This window comes from Miscanthus floridulus, chromosome 17 (genome assembly GCF_019320115.1).
Source record: "Miscanthus floridulus cultivar M001 chromosome 17, ASM1932011v1, whole genome shotgun sequence".
Lineage (NCBI taxonomy): Eukaryota > Viridiplantae > Streptophyta > Magnoliopsida > Poales > Poaceae > Miscanthus > Miscanthus floridulus.
In genome coordinates this window covers 30,852,248-30,874,427 of record NC_089596.1, presented here as the reverse complement: position 1 = coordinate 30,874,427, position 22,180 = coordinate 30,852,248, and the positions used below count along the sequence as shown (strand labels likewise).

General features: G+C 42.7%; 1 long non-coding RNA gene across 1 annotated transcript; it reads left to right on the top strand.

Annotated features, from left to right (window-relative positions):
• The first annotated feature begins 555 nt into the window (after positions 1 to 555).
• Positions 556 to 2,350, top strand: LOC136516732 (uncharacterized). The gene is made up of 4 exons (XR_010774112.1): positions 556 to 652; positions 736 to 852; positions 1,582 to 1,632; positions 2,216 to 2,350. It is a non-coding gene; the product is annotated as an uncharacterized lncRNA (long non-coding RNA).
• The last annotated feature ends 19,830 nt before the right edge of the window (positions 2,351 to 22,180 follow it).

Below are 22,180 nucleotides of genomic sequence, written 5' to 3'. Positions count from 1 at the left end.
ATTTTGTGTTATCCAATTTTTGTAGTCTATAATGCATCAATAAGGTTTGCAATCTACTGGCCACAGAGTACCTAGGAACGGACCAATAGAACAACAGTGATATGTGTGGAGATTTTATATGTTTCGAAAATAAGTTGTTTAAATCTTATTGATAATGAAATTTAACAGCTCGACCAGAACATTATCCAAAGAGTACATCTGTAACACCCCAGAATACTGGGCATAAATACGGATTTTAATACGGAATAAGTTTTTTTAAGGTTGACCATGTTTTTAAAGAGAGGCCAAAAATTGACTTTTGATATAGTGCTCTGATGGATGAACTCAGGGCACCATCGCGTAGAGCTCGTCAAATGCTTTCCGTTCGACTACTCATACGTGTTGATCAGGGTTCAGATGTTGAATTTTGTTTGTCGCAAGGTTTAAGAAAAAAGGCTTTCTACAGTAACTCATGGGCTACGGGGCGGCCCAGTTCCCTGGACCAAAGCGTGTGTTCCTTTTCTCGACCCTGGTCTGGTCGTGTTCCTAGTGCCGCCCCCTCTTCAGATCACGCAAAAAGGGAAGAAAGGGAGAGAAGGAGAGGAGAAAAGGAGAAGAGACCTAGGGCTTGATGGATCGTCGGTTCTCGTCGCCATTGTTTCATGTAAAATCGGTTAGGCATCATCCCCTCTCGGTTTTGCCCCCTCAATTTGTTGTTGCCTGGCTGTTCTTGATGGTCTACCACCTGCGATGTAGATCGAATTGGCAACCCGGTCGTAGTGACTAGGATCGTCGCGAGGTGGAGAAGACGAAGGAAGGAAGGGAGGAGTGGATCGCTGGGGATTATCGCCATGCCCGCTGTGGTTGCCCTAGGTGAGATGACGAATTCTAGTCCACTTCTTTGGTTCAAGTTTTGTGGATCGAATTGTCGAATTAGAAGGAGGCATAGTTGGAGTAATTCTGAAATCCCAAAATTAATCTCGTCCATGATCTGAAATCCCGTCAGATTGTGTAGTTGCTGTTCATCATTGTTTTACGGTATCTTAATAGCCTTAATAATTTTTGCTACCGTGGACAAAGTTTTAGAGTACTTAAATACCTTTCTTTTGACGCAAAGATCACGCAAAGATTCTGGACCGTTTTAGTTCCATTCAGTTTTTGCCCTCATAATGGACAAATTTGAACTTTTGGTCTGAACAATAGCTGTAGGTTTTTTCATAATCTTTCCAGATTATTATAGAACATGACTTTCGGATTAATATATCTTCAGTTATGAATTTTATAATATCATAGTCCTGGTCTAATCGTCAGAAAACTTCAGTTATATTAAGAGGGTGTTTAGGCTATTTTGGAGATATCTTATGCTGAATCTTATTAAACCAAAGTTGTAGATAATGGAGATGTCTATCATCTGGTAAATCTTGAGAATTTTTGAATGTTTTATTTAATGTCTATGAAAAAGAGAAGGGACAGTGCTACTGTCACGAACAATAGCAAAACAGTAGATGCTTGAATAGTGGGTTTGGGGGCGTTCTAGTGTGTTATTTGTTATTTATACATGCTGGTATGATGATGTTAGTACTGAGGTTGGCTTGTGATCAGGTGGTTTTCCTTTAGAGGGTGCCTAGCTCTTTCGCTTGATCTTCGGTGAAGGCAAGTAAAGGTGGCGTTGTGGTCCACATGCTTTGGCTGCATTGTTTGAATCGCCTCTAGTAAATTTTCAGTATCTCACATTAGCCATATAATCTGGAATCTGAAGTTATTTACTTTACTTTGAAGTATATGATTTTATATCTTGTGATATTACTATTGAATTATGAAGTATATGAAGGGGATACATGGCAACTTTTGCATTTGCACTCTTCCTGTTGATATGCATTTGAAGAAACCATAGCCCAACTGGTGCGGTAAGTACCGGTACAGCAACGCACGTTGATGAGCCATGTGGTTGCAGCAACGCACGTTGATGAGCAATATGGTTGCAGTCCTCACTCCCTCTCCTTGGGACGTGTGGGTAGAAGTGAAGTCATGCATTGCATTGCATCATTCGCATTTGCATTGCATTGCAACATTTGCACTTTGAAGTATATTTATATTTCTATGAAGCAATTGATGTATCTTTTATTATGCTATTTAAATTTGATACTTAAACAAACAGTGATTTAAATAGCTCAGTTAAGGCAGTTTGCTTGCTGAGGTTTTCCATAAACCTCATACACTTGTTCCCCCATCTCAGGTACATGAGCTCAAGGATGACTGGTGGGATGGGAGTAGCAGCACGAGTGCACACTTGTTTACACATATTTGTTACAATAAATTAGTTGGTTGTCTGGGTCTTTCCTTACATTGTAATAAACACATATGAGGTTTGCTGGTGGTTTTTGAAGGTGCCTTTGTTATGTTATCGTATAAGACTTCATTTTATGCTTAATCTAGATGGCGTGATTTTGCTTCCGCATACTTTGTTGTTGTAGTGTGGTGTGGTAATTCTCCAAAGGATTGTTGTGGTTTCTTCAGGGGTGTTACAGTAGGCTTAAGTTGTTGTGCTAAAATTGACTCATTAAAACATGACACACTTGCACTTAAAGGATGAGAGTTGGGGTTTTTTAACATGATTTGCTTACTCTACTATTTTGCTTATATATATGTGGTTATGTTTATCTATGGCGTGATGTTTTTGTGGTTGTGATCTTAGTTGTTGTAGTTACCTTTTCCGTGTACTAGAAGTTTTCTATTGTTTTGGTCTGTAGGACCTAAGAAGTATGGAATCCTATAGAGTAAGTTTTGTCTGGCTTTGTAGGGAGGTTGAGTGGAGGGCCCCCACAACGCCATCTCTATTTTGCTAAGTGAGGTTGATGAAAGTTAGGTTGAACCAACTATTTATATTCAAAGAAAATGGTTCAATGATGGATGGATGGGCCACCATGCCATACATTGTAACTATTTTCTCTTGATATATCAAATGGGTGGGTCATTGTGTGCCTTACCCTATAGATTGGAGTGGTGATGTTTTAGCCTGACCTTAGTTTGGTGTAGGGGGTTTTCCACAAAACTCAAAGTCCATCTTTGTGGTGGTCATTAAGACACGGTGAGAATAAACTCAAGTGGAGTGTTCTGAGGTTCCTAGTGTGTTAAGCCTTCTAGTGTTGTGCTTGGTGTTAGTTTGGATGCTTAGAATGTAACTAGAAGCTGCAAAGGCTTTGTAGTCTTGTTTGGTTATCCTTTGTGATATAGTAGCCTTAAAGACTTTGATGTGGATCTCAATGACATTGAATTAGCCTAGAAGAGTGGTTCAAATCAAATGATATTATAGTAGGTGTGTATCAAGTGTTCTTCTGATGGCAAAGGTTGATGGCATATTCTCCAATATGGTGCAAGTCACCAATTTACGAGGATCATGGCTTAAGTTGTTCTAGGATAGTGACCGTAAGGACAAGTCAATTTTGGATGTTGTTTCATGGTGGTTTTGCCATGCTTCTTTGGTGAACCTATTGGGATTGACACAACATTATTTTCTTTAGAAATATGATGTTGAGATGCATAACCCTTAATGATTGGTATGGCATGGACTTCCTTGAAGGCATAAACCAATGGAATCAAGGTGCGATTATATATCGGTGTGAGTCTATAAAGTAAGTGGTTGTTGACCTATTGGTATTCTTGTCCTTTGAAAGATAGCCGAGCTAATGAAAGGTCTAAGAATTCTGGCTTTGATGTTGGAGGAATGTTGTGGTATATGTCTTTGGTGATTCTTTGTTATGAGATTTAAGATAGGCACAATTCTTTTCTCTCCTATTTGTTCTCATGGATCTAGTGGAGCTAAGAAAGTGAAGCTAATTTTTAGCTTGAAGTTCCATATTGTAAAGGAATGAGTAGTACTTCTAGGATCTTTTGTTGAGGCGAAGGTCAAACCAAGGATTTTGAGTAAGTAGGTTGTTTGAATCAAAGTTTGATATGCGACCGTCAATACTTGCTAAGTGAAGTTTGAAAGCATCTAGGCCCCTAGTTGGGTTTCGGTGATTAATGACAATACAAGATTACTATGACTAACGTGTGTATTGCAGAGGCAATTAAGTTAGGTCATGGTAATGGAGATCAATTGGGCAATTGAGGTGGTCATGCCCCTACGATGGAAATCGTTTCGGTTTCAAAGGATGGACGACAAGGTTAAGGATGACTAGTTCTAAGTGTCGATTGGAGTTGGAGAGACACTTAGAGTAGTTTAGGACTTTGTTTTTCCTTTGGCCAGACTATTAAGAGGGGTATGGATGGGTAGCTTGACCTAGGTGAGTCTAGTGAGTTAGGTGTGGTGCACACTTGTTAAAACTAGCACTAGGTAGCTCCACAACAGCCCTATGATCGTTTGGAGCAAACTTCATTCACATATGATTGAGAGTTAGAAGTGAATGGAGGGTCAAATGTAGACTAGGCACTGGCTCTAGTCGGACCGGACGCTGGCTCCGGTCGGACCGGACGCTGGCTGTAGGGTCCGGTCAGTTCATTTGATCAAGGAGATTGCGTCTGGCGCGACCGGACGCTGAGTGATCAAGTGACCGGACGCTGAGGTTCAACATCCAGTCGACTCTAGTAAGGTTCAAGAAGAGAAAATTTGCGACTAGACGCGTCCGGTCAGTTCTAACCGAACCCTGGGGGTTCAGCATCTGGTCGAGTACAGTAAGGTTCCAGTGAGGGTTTAATGCGACCGACGCGTTCGGTCAGTGATGATCGGACACTGCCAGCATCCAGTCAACACTTAAACACTGGTGTGCGGGTTGAACTGACTGGAGCGTCCAGTCAACATGACCGGAGCGTCCGGTCACCACACAGAGGCATATAACGGTTCATTTTTTAGCCCTTGTTATAAATAGAAGCTCCACTCATGTGTGGAGTCACTTTTGCTCATTCCAACAGCTGAGAAACACGTTTGTGAGTGCCAGGAAGAGCAAGGTCCTAGTGAGGTGATTGAGATTTGAAAATTCAAGAGAGTAGCCTCATTAGTGAATCAAGAGTAGCAAAGTGTGCATCCACCGTTCTCATTAGGCTTCGCGTGGTCAAGTGAGAGTTTGTGCTTGTTACTCTTGGTGATCGCCATCACCTAGACGGCTTGGTGGTGATTGGGAGCTTGGTGATCACCCGGCAGAGCTTGTGGGTGACCCAACTCAAGTTGTGAGCGGTTATGGGTGATTCACCATAACGGAGTGTCGAACAATCAACCCATAGAGAGCACTTGATTCTTGCGCGGATCAAGGGGGAGCTACACCCTTGCGCGGGTGCTCCAGCGAGGACTAGTGGGGAGTGGCGACTCTCCGATACCTCGGCAAAACATCGCCGCGTTCCTCTCTCTCTATTTACTTTGAGCCTTTACTTTGAGCAATTCAATACTTGTTTTTATATTAATAGAATTGCCATGCTAGAGTAAGTTTAGAACATAGGTTGTAAGTCCTTTGTGCGTTAGATTAATAGAAACACTTTTCTAGGCACAAGGGGTTAATTGGGCTAACCGTAGGATTTAATTATTGCAAGAAAATTTAGAATTAGCCCAATTCACCCCCCCCCTCTTGGGCATCTTAATCCTTTCAATTAGTATCAGAGCCTCGTGCTCATGTTTTTAAGCTTAATCGCTTAGAGCAAGATGTCTCACGGGGATGGACCTCCTCCTATCTTTGAGGGAGATGACTTTCCATATTGGAAAATCCACATGGAGGCGTACTTAGAAGCTCTAGACGTTGGTATACTTAGAGCCGCCTCACAAGGCTTCCCAAAACCTCGGGATGCTACACACTTACAAGGCGATGAGGTTAATTATGAAAAGTGGAATGCAAAGGCTTGAAACACCATCTTTAGAGGCCTTTGCAAAGATGTGTTCAACCGTGTAAGGAACCACAAAAACGCCCATGCACTATGGTCAGATGTTTGTGCACTCCATGAGGGAACCAAGAGTGAGCATGAGGAACGCTATCATCTTGTAATTAAAAAGCTAAATTCATTTGAGATGCTTCCCAAAGAATGTGCTAATGAGATGTATTCACGTTTGAATGTTCTTGTAGAGGAAGTCAATGGGCTTGGACTTACTCAAATGTCACCATCCGATGTTGTGAGAAAGATCTTGAGTGTCCTCCCCATTGACAAATATGGGCATATTGTGACCGTGCTACACCAAGGTGATCTTTCCACCGCTACACCGACACAAATCTTGGGAAAGATCAATGCTCATGAGATGTACATGCACATCACGCCACAAGATGGCTCATCCTCTACCAAGAAGAAAGAGAAGGGCTTAGCATTCAAAGCTAGCCAAGATAAGGGCAAAGCAAGACTTGAGTATAAGAGCTCAAGTGATGAAGAAGATGAAGATCTTGCCCTCATGGTGAAGAAAGCCACCAAAATGCTAAAGAAGCTAAACAAGAGTGGCATCAAGGTCGATGGCAAGAAGAAGAAGTTCTTCACAAGCTCTAGAAGAAAGCCAATCTCTGAAATGGATTGCTTCAATTGTGGTGAACTTGGTCATCTAGCACATCAATGCACCAAGCCCAAGAAAGACAAGTTTAAGAACAAGAACAAGGGCAAGAAAGATGACTCAAGTAACAAAGATGAAGATGAGAAGAAGAAGAACAAGCCATACAAGAAGAGAAATGGCAAAAAGAGGGACTTCCACAAGAAGAAGAAAAGTGGAAAGGCCTACATCATCGGTGATTGGCTTACGGACATTGATTCATCTAGTGGATCATCTGATGATGATAGTGAAAATGAGAAGGTGGCCGCCATTGCTATTGATCTTTCATCTTCACCGCCACCATCGCCATCATCCTCTACACACCTATGCCTTATGGCCAAGGGTGAACGCAAGGTAACTAACAATGATGATAGTAGTGATGATGAGCAAGCTAGTGATGATGATAGCGATAGCGATGATGATGATTCACCTTCATATGATGATCTTGTCAAATACTAAGACAATACACTAAGATCATTAGAAAGAGTAGAGCTAAAAATGAAAAGCTTGATGCTAAAATGATTCACTCTTAGCAAAATACGATACATTGGAAAAGGCCAATGTTGAGCTTAAAGAAACAAATGATGCTATATCATCCAAACTCAAGGAGCTCAAATCTTCTAAGAAAGAGCTTAAAGATAAACATGATAAACTTGAGTGGGTGCACAATGAGCTCATCAGTAGCCACGACAAGCTAAAAGATGAATATACAACTCTAAAGATCAATTATGATACTCTTGTTATTGCTCAAGAATTTTTACCAAATGAGCCACATGATGCTACTAACCATGTTGTTAAGATTGATATAGCTACATCATGTGATGATTTAATTGATGAGAGCATTGAGCAAGGATCTAGTGGCAAAGGCAAGAAAGTGGTTGAGTGCAATGACTATGATGAATATGTCAAGCTCAAGAATGCAAATGAAAAGCTCATGAAAGATCTTGAAGAGATGAAAAGCCACAACACCATTATGCTAGAAACTCTTGATCATGATGAAGAGTTGATCCTTGAGAATGAGAAGCTCAAAGAAGAGAATAAGAAGCTCAAGGAAGAGAAGAACAATGATGTTCTCAAGGAAGAGAACAAGAAGCTCAAGATAGAGAAAGAGCATCTCAAGATGGGATTGAGCAAGTTTACAAGAGGCATGCATCTCCAAAGTGAGCTACTCATGAACACCATCATGAAGATGGATAGAAGTGGCATTGGATATGTGGCGAGTGTAGAGAAGAAGAAGGCTCAAGTTCAATAACAACAATCTAAGCCAAAGCCAAAGCCAAAGAGATGTTTTGAGTGTGGACAAGAAGGCCACTTTGCTCATGAGTGCCAAACAACACCGCCACAACCCTTGCCCAAGCATGCTAGACCCTTTGCCTTCAATGCTCACTACATGCTTAGAAAGGATTCTAGTGGAAAGATGAAAGTCATGTTCTTAGGACCCCCTAACAAGAATAGGCCTAAGAATATTTAGGTGGCTAAGTCACTTATTGATAAGGTGAAGGGCCCTCAACAAGTTTGGGTTCCTAAAGCTTGAATCTCTTGTGTGTAGGTGAACTACAAGACCGGTGGAAGTCATTGGGTTATTGATAGTGGTTGCACTCAACATATGACCGGTGATCCTCATATGTTCACCTCACTAGATGAAGAGGTAGACGGACAAGAGAGAATAACATTTGGAGATAACTCAAAGGGCAAGGTTAAAGGATTGGGCAAAGTGGCAATATCAAATGATCATTCCATCTCCAATGTGCTTTATGTTGCTTCATTGAGCTTCAACTTGCTATCCGTTGGACAATTGTGTGATCTTGGCTTCCAATGCTTGTTCACCGAGAAGGAGGTTGTTGTATCCAAGGTAGATGATAATCAAGTGATATTCAATGGATTTAGATACAACAACTTATATCTAGTGGACTTCACCTCCGAAGATGCAAATTTGAAGACTTGCCTATTCACCAAAACAACACTTGGGTGGCTATGGCATAGAATACTTTCTCATGTTGGGATGACCTCACTCAAGAAGCTTATGAAGAATGATTTGGTGAGAGGGTTGAAGGATGTGAAATTTGAAAAGGACAAGCTTTGTAGTGCATGTCAAGCCGGCAAGCAAGTTGCAAATACCCATCCAACAAAAGCTTTCATGTCAACCACAAGAGTGCTAGAACTCCTACACATGGATTTATTTGGACCAACAACATATAAGAGTTTGGGAGGAAACCTTTATTGTCTTGTGATTGTTGATGACTATTCAAGGTATACATGGGTATTCTTCCTCCATCACAAATCCGAAGTTGCATCTTGCTTCAAGAAGTTTGCCAAGAGAGCTCAAAATGAATTTGAGGTGAAGCTCAAAAAGATTAGAAGTGACAATGGGAAAGAATTTGACAACACCAACATAGAAGCCTATTGTGATGAAGTTGGAATCAAACCTGAAGTCTCCACAACATACACTCCCCAACAAAATGGTGTAGTTGAGAGGAAGAACCAGACATTGATCACTCTTGCAAGAACAATGCTTGATGAGTACAACACCCCCAAAGCTTTATGGGCAGAAGCAATCAACACCGCATGCTATGCATCCAACCGCCTATTTCTTCAAAAGTTCCATGGCAAGACACCTTATGAGTTGCTCAATGGGAAGAAGTCAGACGTCTCCTTCTTTAGGGTGTTTGGTTGCAAATGCTATATCTACAAAAGAGGCAACACCTAGGGAAGTTCCAAAGATGTTGTGATATTGGTTTTCTTATTGGTTACTCATCAAAATCCAAAGCATATAGAGTATTTAATCATGCCACCGGCTTGGTTGAAGAAACATATGATGTGGAATTTGATGAATCTAACGGCTCCCAAGGAGCACATGAGAATCTTGATGATGTAGGTGATGAACCATTGAGGGAGGCTATGAAGAATATTCTAGTGGGAGACATCAAGCCAAAAGATGATGAAGATGATGTACAAGTCATTGATCAATCTTCTTCATCAAGGGTGCCACAAGATGGTGAAAAAGATGGGAGAGTAGAAAATGAAGATACTCATGTCTCCCATGAGCAAATGGTGGTACAAACACAAGATGTTGATGCTCCACAACCTCCTCCTCAAGTGGTCAATAGAAGAAATACACCTCTCCTACAAGATCATTCACAAGATCTCATCATAGGGAGTCCATCAAAGGGTGTAATGACTCGATCTCAAAACTTGCTTCATTTATTGCTCATCACTCTTTTGTCTCTTGTTATGAGCCTACCAAGATAGAAGAAGCTCTTAAAGATTCGGATTGGATCAATGCCATGCATGAAGAGTTGAACAACTTCACTCGCAATGAAGTTTAGACTCTTGAAGAGCGACCAAAAGGTGCAAGAGTCATTGGAACAAAGTGGGTGTTCCGCAACAAGCAAGATGATCAAGATGTTGTTGTGAGGAACAAGGCAAGACTAGTTGCAAAGGGGTTCTCCCAAGTTGAAGGTTTGGATTTTGGAGAGACCTTTGCACTAGTTGCAAGATTAGAAGCCATCCGTATCCTACTTGCATATGCATCACATCATGAAATGAAACTATATCAAATGGATGTGAAAAGTGCATTTTTAAATGGCTTTATTAATGAACTAGTCTATGTTGGTCAACCTCCCGAGTTTGAAGACCCTAGATGTCCTAATCATGTTTATAGGTTATCCAAGGCACTATATGGGCTTAAGCAAGCTCCAAGAGCTTGGTATGAGCGCCTTCGAGACTTCCTCATTGAGAAGGGCTTCACCATTGGGAAGGTCGACACCACACTATTCACCAAGAAGCTTGATGGGCATATCTTCATTTGTCAAGTATATGGTGATGATATCATCTTTGGATCATCAAATGAAGACTCATGCAAAGAATTTGGTGAATTGATGTCAAAGGAGTTCGTGATGTCAATGATTGGTGAGCTTATATTCTTTCTTGGTTTTCAAGTCAAGCAAATGATAGAAGGCATCTTCATCTCTCAAGAGAAATACACAAAAGATCTTCTCAAGAGATTCAAGATGGATGAATGTAAGCCAATCAAGACACCAATGCCTACCAATGGACATCTCGACCTAGATGAGGGAGGTAACCCGGTTGATCAAACTCTCTACCATTCCATGATTGGTAGCTTGTTATATTTAACCGCATCTAGGCCTGACATCATGTTTAGTGTGTGTATGTGTGCTAGATTTCAAGCTAATCCTAAGGAAACACATTTAATTGCCGTAAAAAGAATCCTTAGGTATCTTAAGCACACACCAAGCATTGGCCTATGGTATCCCAAAAGAGCTATATTTGAATTAGTTGGCTATTCCGATTTGGATTATGCCGGTTGCAAAGTTGATAGAAAAAGCACATCCGGAGGGTGCCATTTGCTTGGTAGATCACTTATGTCTTGGTCCTCCAAGAAACAAAATAGTGTGGCTTTGTCCACCGCCGAAGCGGAATACATTGCCGCAGGTGCTTGTTGTGCACAAATATTATACATGAAACAAACTTTGCTAGACTATGGTGTAGTTCTAGAAAAGGTACCTCTTTTGTGCGACAATGAAAGTGCAGTAAAACTTGCAAATAATCTGGTTCAACACTCTCACACCAAGCACATAGATATCCGCCATCACTTTCTAAGAGATCATGTTGCTAAAAATGATATATCACTAGAATGAGTAAGAACCAAAGATCAATTAGCGGATATCTTCACTAAACCGCTAGATGAGGCTACATTTTGTAGATTGCGGAATGAGCTCAATGTACTTGATTTTAGTAACTTCACTAAAAGATGAGCTTGTGTTGTCCCATGCATTCATTGTAATATACAACATGATTAATTTTTGGAAATACATATAGGGCTTGTCTAACATGGTTAAGATAACCATCGAAAAGCGTGTGAAGAAGCTTAACCTTGGATCAAACTTGACAAGCAACTAGATTTACTTACAAGTATTGCATATGCATGAATGTTGTTTTGTCGTTTTGTTCCATTTGCCCTCTTATTGCCTATTTTCTTAAAAAGATTTATAGCCTAAGGTAAAATATTTTGAAAAATATGAGGGTTTGAGAGAGGTCACTCACATCAGTCCCAATTGGTGTCTATTTGGATCTTATTTGAGTTGGGACTTGATTGGGAACAGGCAGCGCGAAGGATCATTGAAGATTTGCTAGAAAAGAGTGACCGGACGCTGCACCAGACTCTACAGTCCAGCGTCCGGTCAGTTCACAGGAGGTGAACTCGCTGCGAAGGAGTGACCGGACTCTGTCTTTCAGCGTCCGGTCAGAAGACGTCTCAGCGTCCAGTCATGTGAAGAAGACAAAGGCTAAGTTGACTGGACTCTGGCTGCATCTGGTCGGTGTCCACCGGACATGTCCGGTCACGATTCTAGAGGGATTGGACCTCTCTGGAATCGACCGAACACTGGGTGGTAGCATCTGGTCGCTACCACTGGAGCGTCCGGTCAGTAGTTTTTGTGCGGTTTCAGAACTCTTTCTTTGATTCCTTTTCTGATCCACTAGGGGCCACTATATATTATCACGTGCTCTTGACCTAACCTATTCGCTGACATCACTGTACGCCTATGCCCCAAGCCGAATGCCGCCGTGCTCGCCTCTACCCTAACCACTATAGTCGCAACTTCCTACACCAGCGTCGCCATCCACGTCCTGCTCCACCGTGACCACGCGCCACCGCAGCCGTCGTGCCCTGCTCCACGTCATGCCGAGACTACACGCTCCCACACCACCAGTGCCTCCCCATGCTGCGCCGTGCCCTAGCCGCCGCATCCCATGCAAGCTTGGCCCGTGCCCTCACCATGCTTATCCCGCTCCAGCTGCACCACCGTGCCTAGCACCATTGTGCCCTAGTTTCATCACCGAGCAAGCCTCCGTAGTGCCTTGCATCCTCACCGTCGACTCATCACTTTGCGTCACCGATCTTCGTTGAGTCAGAACCCTAACCCTAGCTGAGTCGGTGGTCTCTCCCCATGCTGCGCCGTGCCCTAGCTGCCGCATCCCATGCAAGCTTGGCCCGTGCCCTCACCGTGCTTATCCCGCTCCAGCTGCACCACCGTGCCTAGCACCATTGTGCCCTAGTTTCATCACCGAGCAAGCCTCCGCAGTGCCTTGCATCCTCACCGTCGACTCATCACTTTGCATCACCGATCTTTGTTGAGTCAGAACCCTAACCCTAGCTGAGTCGGTGGTCTCCTGCGGATTGCTTCTCTTCTTTTCGGATCGCTGATTTGTCAGGTAGCAAGCCAGTCGCTTCAATTTTGTACCTACATTGCTTGCTCTCTTAGGGTTTCGCATCTATTAGAAATATCGTATTTATTCGTATATCTATCTATTCCATCGTGTAGTGAGTCAGTGTCATTGAGGTGTTAGTTGCAGTTGATAGTTAACTCGGAGCCAAGCTCGCGAGTACGGATCGAGGCCAAGCCTTGAAAGTGTCAGTGGATAGTTGATCTCGTCAACGGCAGTGGTTCTAGTTAGATTAGATGACTCGCACCAAGAATGTTGGTGGTGGTCCAGGAGATGATGATCGGAGGCCTCCGCCTCGCCTGCCTACAAGTCCTAAAGGCAAGGCAACGAAGAAGGTTGCATCAAAGAAGCGCAAGTACCCTGATGTAGAGACAGCTAGAGCAGCTGTAGTTGCTGAGGCCGCAGAGTGTGCTGAGAGAGGAGGTGCCCACAATGGAGTTGTCATTGCAGATCAGCCGCTTTCATCGGAAGCAAGGGCTAGAATCGAGCTAGTTGAGCGCCTTCATGGTGGTGCACCTGGGACTATCACGATTGCAGGAAAGCATCATGCTATTGATGAGAGTTAGCCATATGGGGAGTCTTAGCAGGTGCCCCAATAGACTCAGGAGCCTCAGCCAGCTCAGGAGACACAGGAGGGATAGCCGTCATAGCAGTCTTAGGAGGGCCAGCAGGCCGAGGAGGCCAAGGAGATCGAGCAGGCACCCTAGCCATAGCTATACCGCTCTGGTTGTACCTGTGTTCCAGTCTCACTGAGGCCACCGACACAGCGGAGGGGATCGCGTCCACTGCTTAGACCACAGGGTCCACCTCCAGTGACCCACCTTGACTTGAGGGCTGCCACAGCCAAGCAGGTTTAGCAGCTGAGGTTTGTAGAGTTTGATGTATGGTTTCCTCCGAGGAGGGATGAGAGAGCATCTGAGGAATTCTATACATCGCTCCAGGAAGATTTCTACAATGCATATCTGAGCAGTGGAGCAGTCTTCAGATCTTAGAGAGTCTACAGCATTGAGGCTATAGCAGCAGTAGGAGGAGAGCATATTCACCCCCACCTTGCATATCTGCCTGGGCTGACATATTTGATTGGATGGATAGGATTATATATTCCATCTTGGGTTCGTCAGTTCTATGCTTCTCTCTATATTGACCCGCACCATAGATATATTCACTTTGCATTCCGAGGCAGAGATTACCGACTGACGAGTTAGAGGGTCAGGGAGATACTAAGGCTACAGGAGCAGCCCGTTAGGTTACATGAGGTCTATTATGGACAGACAAAGCCTCCTAGGCGTCCTCATGGTGGTTTGGTGCCCCCTATAGATCTTGTGCAACACTGCTTCAAGGAGCCTTTTGGCGAGCGCTCATGCAGGAACCCTAGTGATCTTACTCTGACTGCTCGAGTTCTAGAGGCTATTATGAGGAGGACACTGCTTCCTAGGATGGGATACAGGGAGGGCCTAACACGTATCCAGCTATGGCTTCTCAACACCCTAATGCAGTAGATAGTGTTTGATGTTTGGGATCTTCTTCTGTCTGAGATGGAGGACACGATAGCTGAGGGTTTCAAGGGTCGTAGGCAGCTACCCTATGCTCACTAGATCACTTTCATTATCCTCAAGGCAGTGACAGTTAGGTCACCAGAGATAGTCTAGTGATAGTTTGGATGATGACTACCTGCCTATTCCTCAGATGCCTCCATGTAGACATGATGCAGAGGCCGGTGGTTCTAGCTCCACTCCACTTGCACCATAGATGGACCCCGCTTTGATTGCTATCCTTGAGCGGATGCAGCAGGATCAGGCTAGACAGGCTCAGGAGACCGCTGCCAACTTTGCATAGTTTTAGGCTTGTTAGGACAAGTTCCAGCGACAGCAGCAGGTCCTCCAGCAGCAGCAGTAGATACATCAGCAGCAGTTACTCATACAGCAGCAGCTTTTGGGATTCATACAGCATGTAGTGACAGCCATTGGGGCCCCACAGCCATAGCCTTCGCCCTAGATTGGTCAGCCTACTACCACTATGATGACTCCAGCAGTACAGCCTAGTGGGCTTCAGAGTCAGGGATAGCCTCCAGCTCCATTTGCTTCTCCCATAGTATAGGTGTCCTAGTGGTTATCCTCGCCAGTGGTAGCCCCACAGTTCACACCACTTCAGACAGGCTTCACACCAGATCAGTCACCCTCGCTATTTGTGCCTGACACGTCAGTCTCTAGGAGTCTTGGAGCATCTTTTAGCGAGTTGATAGGGATGCCTACACCACCACATATGTTTGCCCTAGGTCCTTCTACAGCAGCTCCTATCGCCGTGACTACTCAGAGGCTCCCTTCTTCTGTCGCATCTTCAGATCCTATGATAGACATACTAGCAGCATCATAGGCTACACCTGCCCTAGCTCAGACCCAGACCGCTTCAGCGATGCTTCTAGCCATAGAGGGTTAGTCAGTACAGAGCTTAGGGTCAGATGATGATGGCGCCTAGTTCTAGCTTGCCCATCATACCTCAGCGCCCGGCTCATCTGTTGCAGCCCCACCGATCGACCCTTAAGTTTTGGTGTTTGACACCAAAGGGGGAGAGGGTTCAAGTGTGTAGACTTAGGGGGAGCGACTTTTAGGGGGAGCCTAGTTAGCTATTAGTCTATTATATACATTTGGAGTTTTATTTGTGTGATACACTATTACTATTATGCATTCATGTGTTTACTTTCATGCATACTATTATATTTATGTGATAGTGATATCTACGTGATTGTGATATATGACATGTGTGCTCTCTACTTTGAATTCCTTTATATGTCATATCACTTGTGTTATGCTCATTTGCTTTTGCTTCCGCACTTTACTCCGATGCAAATGAGCTTTATTACTTGTACTCATGCTTATTTCATATCCGTTGAGTACATTATATTGGTTTGGGTCATATAAGCTTGCCTAACTCTTTTGTTATTATTGACAAAAGCTTATATGAACCAAACATGTCAAAAACCTCACTCTTTCACATACTCGAGGTGGTATTGTCATCAATCACAAAAAAGGGGGAGATTGAAAGCATCTAGGCCCCTAGTTGGGTTTCGGTGATTAATGATAATACAAGATTACTATGACTAATGTGTGTTTTGCAGAGGCAATTAAGTTAGGTCATGGTAATGGAGATCAATTGGGCAATCGAGGTGGTCATGCCCCTACGATGGAAATCGTTTCGGTTTCAAAGGATGGACGACAAGATTAAGGATGACTAGTTCTAAGTGTCGATTGGAGTTGGAGAGACACTTAGAGTAGTTTAGGACTTTGTTTTTCATTTGGCCATACTATTAAGGGGGGTATGGACGGGTAGCTTGACCTAGGTGAGTCTAGTGAGTTAGGTGTGGTGCACACTTGTTAAAACTAGCACTAGGTAGCTCCACAATAGCCCTATGATCCTTTGGAGCAAACTTCATTCACATATGATCGAGAGTTGGAAGTGAATGGAGGGTCAAATGTTGACCGGACATTGGCTTCGGTCGGACCGAACGCTGGCTGCAGGGTCTGGTCAGTTCATTTGATCAAGGAGATTGCGTCTGGCACAACCGGACGCTGAGTGGTCAAGTGACCAGACGCTGAGGTTCAGCATCCGGTCGACTCCAGTAAGGTTCAAGAAGAGAATCTGCGACCAGACGCGTCTGGTCAGTTCTAATCGGACCCTAGGGGTTCAGCGTCCGGTCGAGTACAGTAAGGTTCTAGTGATGGTTTAATGCGACTGGACGCATCCGGTCAGTGATGATCGGATGCTGCCAGCATCTGATCAACACTTAAACACTGGTGTGTGGGTTGAACTGACCGGAGCGTCCGATCAACATGACCGAAGCGTCCGGTGACCCTGTAGAGGCACATAACGGTTCGTTTTTTAGCCCTTGTTATAAATAGAAGCTCCACTCGTGTGTGGAGTCACTTTTGCTCATTCCAATAGCTAAGAAACACATTTGTGAGTGCTAGGAAGAGCAAGGTCCTAGTGAGGTGATTGAGATTTGAGAATCCAAGAGAGTAGCCTTATTAGTGAATCAAGAGTAGCAAAGTGTGCATTCACCGTTCTCATTAGGCTTCGCGTGGTCAAGTGAGAGTTCGTGCTTGTTACTCTTGGTGATCGCCATCACCTAGATGGCTTGGTGGTGATTGGGAGCTTGGTGATCACCCGGCGGAGCTTGTGGGTGACCCAAATCAAGTTGTGAGCGGTTGTGGGTGATTCACCGCGACGGAGTGTCGAAGAATCAACCCATAGAGAGCACTTGATTCTTGCGTGGATCAAGGGGGAGCTACACCCTAGCGTGGGTGCTCCAACAAGGACTAGGGGGGAGTGGTGACTCTCCGATACCTCGGCAAAACATCGCCGCGTTCCTCTCTCTCTCTCTGTTTACTTTGAGCATTTACTTTGAGCAATTCAATACTTGTTTTTACATTCATAGAATTGCCATGCTAGAGTAAGTTTGGAACATAGGTTGCAAGTCCTTTGTGCGTTAGATTAATAGAAACACTTTTCTAGGCACAAGGGGTTAATTGGGCTAACCGTAGGATTTAATTATTGCAAGAAAATTTAGAATTAGCCCAATTCGCCCCCCCCCTCTTGGGCATCTTGATCCTTTCAAAGTTCTTTGGCATGATTCCAACACCATAGTAGTTTTCTTTCCATGATGATGTGAGTTTTTTTATTGGAACGCGTAAGTGAAGAAGTTTTACTGTTAGCTAGTGTTGTCACAATGGATTCATATGTGATTTCTTTAGTAAGTTCTATTTTACGAGTTGTGAAGAAGGTCTTATGTTTCTACCATCATCTTCAAGACTTCAAAAGATAATTTTGGAGAAGAATTTCTCTAAGCCTAGTTCTATTCGTAAGTTATATGCTTTGAGGCATGTTGGAGAGCATCTGTGGTTATTGCGCAATTTTGGTCACATGGTGAAGTTTGAGCCTTGGCAGCTTGGTTTGATGCAGTCCTTTTTTTTCTAGAATGAGATGTTATCATAAGAGGGATGGAGTGTGCTTTTAGTTTTCTAAGAAGTTGCCTTCCTTGGGCATGTTATTAGCCAATATGGTGTTACTAATGATCCCAAGAATGTTCCTCTTGTGCTAAAGTGGGAGAGATTGACTACTATTACAAATATTTGAAGTTTTCTTAGACTTGTTAGATATTGTCATCATTTTCTTCAGGACTTCTCTAGTATTGTGAAGCATATGACCAAATATCTTTGGAGGGGGCTCCTTTTGTTTGGACTACTGAGTTTGAGGCGAGCTTTTGAACATCCAAGAAGAAATTGGTGAGTAATCCTATTTTGAGTTTGCGGAGAATAGAAAGTGTTTTACAATATAAGGAAGCCTCCTATATTACTATGGGTTATGTGCTCATACATGAAGATAGGGTGATTGCTTATACTTCTAGAGGGTTGAGGAGGCATGAGATGAATTATCTTACACATGTTTTGGAGATAGCATTAGTGGTATTCAAATTGAAATTTGGAGGTATTATCTTTATGGTATCTTTATAGACCATCAGAGGATCAAGTATATATTTACTCAAAAGGAGCTAAACATTGAGATAAAGTAGGTGGCTAGAGTTCATTAAGGATTATGATTTGACTACTCAGTGTCATCCAAGAAAGGCAAATGTTGTTGCAGATGCTCTTATTTATGGACAAAACTAGATCAAATTCAGACAGATACCAGTGATCCTATGTTATGTCCCATATCTCATATTCTATCCCATATTTTCTCTCTAATCTTATAACCAAATATGGATCATTCGGATACTGATATCTATCTCATATACAGTATCATAAATCCAATTTTAGTATTCGCATTCGGATACGATTAGAATGCTAAATGTTTGAATTCAGATATGGAACTATACATACTAGGGTTTTGACCTTTTCGAAATGGATGAATATCAGGAAATATCCATCCCATTTTTCATTCATACTATTAGCTAGGACAAGGGTTCCTAAAGCATACATGACATTGATTGGTAACTTGGACCGTATGGATATTTTTCTTTGCTATGCTGGTGTTGCACTTGAGGAGACCCAATTATTGATTCAGTCATCATTCCATGAGAAGGTGAGAGTGGCTTAGTTGCAAGATTGCCTACTCTAGGCTATTCACAAGCACATCGAGGCAGGTAAACCCTAGTGATTTTAGTTTGGAGGTCGATGGCACTATTTATTTCAGAGGTCAGTTTATGTGTGCCATAGAAAGCTAAGGTGAAGATGGATATTTTGAGGGAAGCTCATCGCACTCCATATACGGTACATCCAGGTGAGACTAAGATGTATCGAGATTTGAAGTAGAGTTTTTGATGGAAGTGGATGAAAGTAGATATTGCCAAGTATGTAGCTTCATGTGGAATTTGTCAGAAGGTGAAGGCTGAGCCTTAGAGGCTTGCTAGGATTGTTAAAGCCATTGGAGATCCCTAAGTGGAAATGGGAGAATATTACAATGGACTTTGTAGTTAGATTGCATCGCTCGCCTAGAGGCAAAGATGCTATTTGGGTTGTCATTGATAGCCTTACCAAAGTGGCTCAGTACATTCCAATGAAGATGACTAATTCAGCTATAGATTTGGTTCTATTGTATATCAAGGTGGTTGCGAGGTTGCATGGTGTGTCAAAGTCTATTATGTCAGATCATGACTCCAAGTTTGTGTCCAATTATTGGCAAAGTCTACATAGGGCTTTGGGCACAAAACTTGATATGAGTACTACTTTCCATCCTCAGACAGATGGTCAGTCTGAGCATACTATTCAGACCTTGGAGGATATGTTGTGTGCTTGTGTCCTTTCATGGAAGTTGGGAAGATCAGTTGCCTTTGGAGGAGTTTGCTAACAACAATAGTTATCAAGCTAGTTTTGGATGGCTCCATACAAAGCATTGTATGGGCATAGATGTATTTCTCCACTTTCTAAGGATGTGGTTGGTGAGTGCTCCATAGTATAGTTGGGTATGACATACTCATGATAAAGTATGTGAAATTCAACAAAACTTGTTGATTGCTCGGAGTCAGCAGAAGAGCTATGCAGGTGTTAGACCGATGACTTTGAAGTGGGAGATGAGATGTTCTTAAATGTTTCACCATCAAAAGGCACTGTTTGTTTTGGTATCAAAGGGAAGCTTAGCCCGAGGTATAGTGGACCTAATGTGATTATCCCTCATGTTGGCGCTTTTGGCATATCGGTTGTAGTTTTGGACTCTATGGTAGGAGTAAATGTGGCAGAACTGCCCGAAATAGCATGCTTTTTGGAGGTGCTCGTCTTCCACTAGACACTAAGCACTCCAAAAGTTAGCTACATCGAACAGTTCCGTTGAGCACACCCCAAGGGAGAACTCAAAACAATCCACATTTTACATCTAGAATCCAATAATGAGTATGAGTTTACAATACTTAGTCCATTTCATATAACAAGAGTTCTTGGAAATTATTTATTACAATACCAGAGTTCAGAGTGTGATAATTAAATAGCGGAATTGAAATAAATGTCTAACAGAAACGATACAAGGATCCATCTGTGCCTACCAGAAGAATTCTCCACACAAGAGCTTCTCCTCAAGCTGCACCTGCAATAGGGGTAAATAAACCCTAAGTACACAATGTACTCGCAAGACTTACCCAACTAGTGGGAATAGTTTCTTGATTCCAAGGGTATGATAGGCAGTAAGGTTTGTTGTTTTCTTTTTGTTTGCGGAAAACATTACTAATAGTTCATCCTTATAGTCAAGTTTTATTAGCAGACATGATTACTTCATTAGCTAACCATTCTAGGTAAGCACCTGTTCTACTTTCAAGCAAGGGTTGAGCAATCAGAACCATTTCACCATCTTTCATCTTCCAGTTCTTAATACGGTGCTAGACCATAGCCAAGTTATACCGTTTCATAGAAATAGCGATTCGTGAACAAATGTATCCTAGCTGGGTACCCCAAAACACATGCCCCATTTGTACCCCAGGCACAAACAAGACCAACCCATTCCACTCATGTCATGGGGTCCAGGTCCCCTTCCAAACTTGGACTCCAAGCCCCCACACTTGAGACCCAGTTTCAATATGGTGCTTAGACCTCCACCTTTCCCCGCCTCCAATCATTGGTCCAGAAGGAGCCAAAACCCATGACAAGAGTACAACAAGCCTTCCCGCTCCCATAAGCAAGTATGTGCTCAGGATAATAAGTCTGTGACCTAACTAACATCCACAACAATGGACAATCCTCAATCAACATGGATAGGGAAAACAGTGTAACCAAGCTAAGCCCCGTGGCCACGGGACACAACTCGTCACACCCACCATAACCCATACCATATCCCTGTATGGTCTCCATTTTCTTTTCATTATTTTTTATCATGAGAGTAATTATAATAATCACCTATTATGAGTAATGGCAGGTTACTCATGCTACCGAAAACCAAAGCATAGTAGCTACTCGAACATGTACTAGTAGGACTCATAGGACAGTTATATCTATGCAGGTGGCTTTCATGAGATTCCTGTAACATAACTACACATAACATATATATACAATGATTATAAAAAATAAAGGGTTATGCACCGGGGCTTGCCTTGGGTAGGCGCGATGTCAACTAAGTCAGTCGGTGGCGGCTCTGAGACCTCCTCCTACATGAGAATCTCCTCCTCGTACTCCTCGACAATCTCCTCGAACTCGCGATCGTCTGTGGTCACTATCTCCACCAACTCGTTCTCTACATGCATGCGATGATGATGCAACACTTAGCATTTACGCAACAGCAACTCATAAAATAAGAATATGCATACTAAGCTACTAAGCTAGCTCTAATGACTAAGGTACTAAGCTAACTACTATCTTCATCAAGCAAAGTGTTGGGTTCAACTAACAAACACTTGACTTTGCAAACTAAGGATACATCTTTATTTCTACTAGTGATTTAATGTATATTGAAACAAAGAGCATTTAACTATCCTAATGCTTAGTCTATTCTAAGGCTACAAAAATTACAGTGAGCACATAATAATACAACAAAACTACTATAAAAATTTTAGGACTAAAGCTATCACCAATTTACCACAAAAATTCCTACCATATTTAACCTAATAATATTAAGCACTCTCAAATGATTTAATAGCACCTAGTATCAACACATATAAACATGAACTAAATACACTAATAGATAGATCATAATTTTAGGAACCTAACTAAATTTGTTTCACAATTTTTGGACACCTACACGATTTTATATTAATTACCAAAGATCAGCTCAAAAATTAAATTAGAAAACTATTTACTAATTCCTTGGAAAAAGAAAATGGATTCTCCGTGCGGCCCACAACGCGTGGCCCACACGACGCAGCACACACGCGTAGTGGCCCGCTTCCATGGCCCACGTGAGGCCAGCCCACGCGCGAGGTGCCCATGTGCTAGCATTTTATGCAAAAGAGGCCTCAAACTTCTTCAAAATCACAATTAAGTACTAACACTA